Below are 4,256 nucleotides of genomic sequence, written 5' to 3'. Positions count from 1 at the left end.
GTCAACATTTAGCTAGCTATCCTACAACAGAATTACAAACCTTTAATGACTAAATCTAACATTATGTTTTTTAAATTCTACTGAATAAACATTTTCACAATCTTTCCTAACAGGGTGGAACTTTAAGCTTTACATATACAGGTTTAACATATTTAAAATAAGAAAAAGTACAGCGATGGTGACAGTTGAAGCTTACTTTGTTTTCCATGGTTGAATTCACATCAGAACCAATTGATGTCACTTACATTAAATGGTTTATATGAAATTTTAGACTTTTTGAAGGCAGAAATGAAACATCCTAACAGGGTGGAAAGTTAGTACTGGCACATGAAGAAAATATCAAATGAGAAAATAGTTTCAGTAGATTAAAATGCATATTAAAATAAGGTTTAGTCCAGTCAATCAACTTATTGAAGAAAAACATAAATATAAATATATTTTATAGTTTAAATGTCATGAGGAAGTCTATTACGCTGCACTGGGGACACATGAAATTGAACATGTCCATCAACAAAAAGGTGTGTAAAGAACAAAATAATATTTAAAAGGCATTTTGTTTATATTTGAATAATGGCAAACATCTAAATCCATCCATCCATCCATTTTCCTGCACCCTTGTCCCTTAGTGGGGTCGGGAGGGTTGCTGGTGCTCATCTCCAGCTAGCGTGCAAACATCTAAATGTATAATTAAAATACTTTGTTGTACATATTTGGCACATTTTACAAAAAATAATTGTAAGCAAAACATGGGGACATGGAATGTTGCCGCAAAAAAAGAATCAACTTACATATTTTTAAATAAATCTCATCAGATTTTGAACTCATGACCAAATCTGATGCATTTTTAACAAAATTGTAACTGTTACATGTCATGAACACACTTTTAAATTGAACACAATTCCTCAATATTTTAATTAAACTTTGCCATGACACTGCCATGTTGCTACTGACATCTGGTATTGGTTTCCTTATTAGTGCGAAGACTGGCATTGCATGCTGTTCACCAGTGCTCTGTAATCTGGTGTGTAACTTGAAACTGCAACTGCGAGTGCATCTTTCAGATGTGCATCAGTGAGACATGTTCTGTGTTTGTTCTTGATGAAGTTCATGTCAGAAAACGCTGATTCACAGAGATAGGTTGAACCAAACAGGCTGGTAACCTTCATAGCTGCTGTGCATACACCACTGCACCATCTATTTTACTTTCAATATCAGCAGGATCTAGTTTTAAATTGTATGTTTTAATTTTTTTATTGTCGTGTTTTAATGTACAGCACTTTGTATCAGCTGTGGTTGTTTTAAAGTGCTATGTAAATAAAGTTGGTTTGGTTTGGATTGATTCCACTTAACCTACAGGGCTAAGTGGAATCAAGTTATAATGTAGCTGTCACATTCAGTCTTCAGTTGTTTCAGTGGCTTCCTGCATAAGATGTGTGCAAGTTTTCCTGCCGTGTTGCCCGTACTGGACTGTGTTTGAGCTTCTCTTTAATGAATTATAATAAACATCATCATCGTCATCATCATCACCTGGGTCTCAGTGTTCATCCTCACCACCAACAACCACAAATCATGACAATTTCAGTTTTCGGAGAATGTATGTGCATCTGAACAGCTGGATTGATACTTTATCTTGTCACTTGTGTTATCAAGTGACATATATATATAAACAAAAAAAAATAAAAAATAAATAAATAAATATATATATATATTTAAAAAAATAAATGAATAAATAAATAAACATTCGAAAAACAATAGGCCTTTGCAGCGCTTAGCTGCTCGGGCCTAAAAAAAAAAAAAATAAACATTCGAAAAACAATAGGCCTTCGCAGCGCTTAGCTGCTCGGGCCTAATAATAAACAGCACGATTACAATAGGCCGTCGCAGCGCTTTGCTGCTCGGGCCTAAAAATAATAAACATTCGAAAAACAATAAGCCGGCGCAGCGCTTAGCTGCTCGGGCCTAAAAATAATAAACATTCGAAAAACAATAGGCCTTCGCAGCGCTTAGCTGCTCGGGCCTAATAATAAACACTTGAAAAACAATAGGCCTTCGCAGCGCTTATCTGCTCGGGCCTAATAAACATTCGAAAAACAATAGGCCGTCGCAGCGCTTAGCTGCTCGGGCCTAAAAATAATAAACATTCGAAAAACAATAGGCCGTCGCAGCGCTTAGCTGCTCGGGCCTAAAAATAATAAACATTCGAAAAACAATAGGCCTTCGCAGCACTTATCTGCTCGGGCCTAATAAACATTCGAAAAACAATAGGCCTTCGCAGCGCTTAGCTGCACCGGCCTAATTAAGAGTCCGTCCTGGGAGGAACCGATCCGCTGTAGCAGACGCCACTCAGAGCGGCACTAGAAGGATAGTCCGAGCTGGTCACCAATCAGCCACACTTGAACGGGTGATAGGAGCCTGCTTTACGCCGACCAGAACGGCGGGCATGAAGCCAGCAAACAGAACGACAGGTAGGCAGCCGACAGATTATCCAGATAACGGGCGGACAACCAGAACAGCAGGCAAACAGCCGGCCCAGGACAAACAGCCAGCCAAGGACAAACAGCAGCGACACTGAGCTCTTTATGTAGTGCCTCTGACAGGAAGGAGGAGACGTGGAGCTTGTACAGGCGGCCAAAGGCACGATTGATCGCCGATCAGAGTGTCGTTAAGCGCATTGTTTGAGCGCACGCATTAAGTTGCAGCTAGCGTGCAGCACCAACAAACGCAGAGGTCTGAACTGGAAGGAAAACAACGTCATGTCAACCAGGTGAGGGAGGGCTCTTTATATACAGGCAGCCAGCGAGCGCCGCAACCAATTAGATTCAGGCACTTGTGTGGTGCGTTCAAAGCCTACAGGGCATACTGCCACATAAATAAAGGTTTTTAAAAAATAGAATAGACTAGTCATCTTATTCGTTCCTAGATCGTCAGTATCGGACGCTTAGGGAGCATCCGATACGCTTAAGGGGGTTAATATATTGACCCCCTTCACATATTGAATGGGGTCCTGCCCAAGCGTCAATATGTGACGAGTTGGGAGTGAGAATGTGTTGAATAAACAGGACAGCATACATTATATCACTTGCAGCTCCACTTTTATTTTTAGCTTTTATTTTTTTTTCCATTTAGTCAGATGCTACTGAAGCTTTTCAACAGCGTTGCATTTGCTTTGTGTAGCAAATTAATAGCACACAGAACATTCCAGATCCCCTTGCCACCCCACTCAAGGACCGCCTTGGGGAATACTGTACGTCAGGAGTGTCAAACTCAATTTCACTGAGGGCCACTTCAGCATATTGGCCTCCCTCAACGGGCCACATTGACGGTACAAATCAGGRGTTCCCAGGTTCAGGCCTCCAGACTGCAACTTTTAGATGCATCCCTGCTAAAACACCCCAGACAAAAGGTTGACTTTCCTCATCAGCAGCAACTCAGTTCTGTAGAGGCTGATAATGAGTCAATGATCCAGGTGTGTTAGATGAGGAACACATCTAAAGTTCCTCATCTAACTGACCTGCTCTGGAAAACTAGACTTGGGCAGCCCTAGCATAAATGTATGAAAATACAATGTTAAAAATAAACAAAACCTCATATTGTTAAATAACACTTTGGAGCGTCTGGTTAGGAAGCGCATTCAAAACCTTTGGTTTAAATGGCGAGTTAAACTCAAGTCTCCATTACAGACCAGAGAAAACTAAAGAGAATGCAACGTTGTGTTGATCCATTTGAGGAGCCGGTAGTTTATCTTGAGGAAATAAATGACGATACAGAAGTTAATTAGACTGTAACATGCGCAGTCCGCTGCTCAACCACTGCGGAAGAATTAAAAACCGCTTGAAGTAACTCATCCAGAAGATTTAACAAATGGAGTCTTCTTGGTGCAAGTTACCCAGGAGAGCGGCGCTCTGGAGGAGCTGCAGACGTAACATCTGTCCGTTTCAGAGAAGCGAAACCACGCAAAAAAAATAAAAAAATAAATAAATAATCCTGGTAAAAGCGCACACCGGACAGCACACAGGGTAAAACACTCACAGAGTTCAGTTGATCTGTTTGGATCAGACAGATCCAACTGACTGATGAATTAGCGCAGATTTTTCTACAGATGGGAACCAGGAGGAAGAGCGTTCAGACCCCAGCGGGTGAAGTGATGCTAATTTAAGTGAAGCCGCTTAATTTAATTTATTATAAGTTATTGGGGCCACAGTCAGTGGTTTGTGTCACTACGGAGAAAAATGTAGATGCATTTATCTGCTTAATTT

Source organism: Poecilia reticulata, unplaced genomic scaffold (assembly GCF_000633615.1).
Source record: "Poecilia reticulata strain Guanapo unplaced genomic scaffold, Guppy_female_1.0+MT scaffold_305, whole genome shotgun sequence".
Lineage (NCBI taxonomy): Eukaryota > Metazoa > Chordata > Actinopteri > Cyprinodontiformes > Poeciliidae > Poecilia > Poecilia reticulata.
This window is presented reverse-complemented; position numbering follows the sequence as displayed.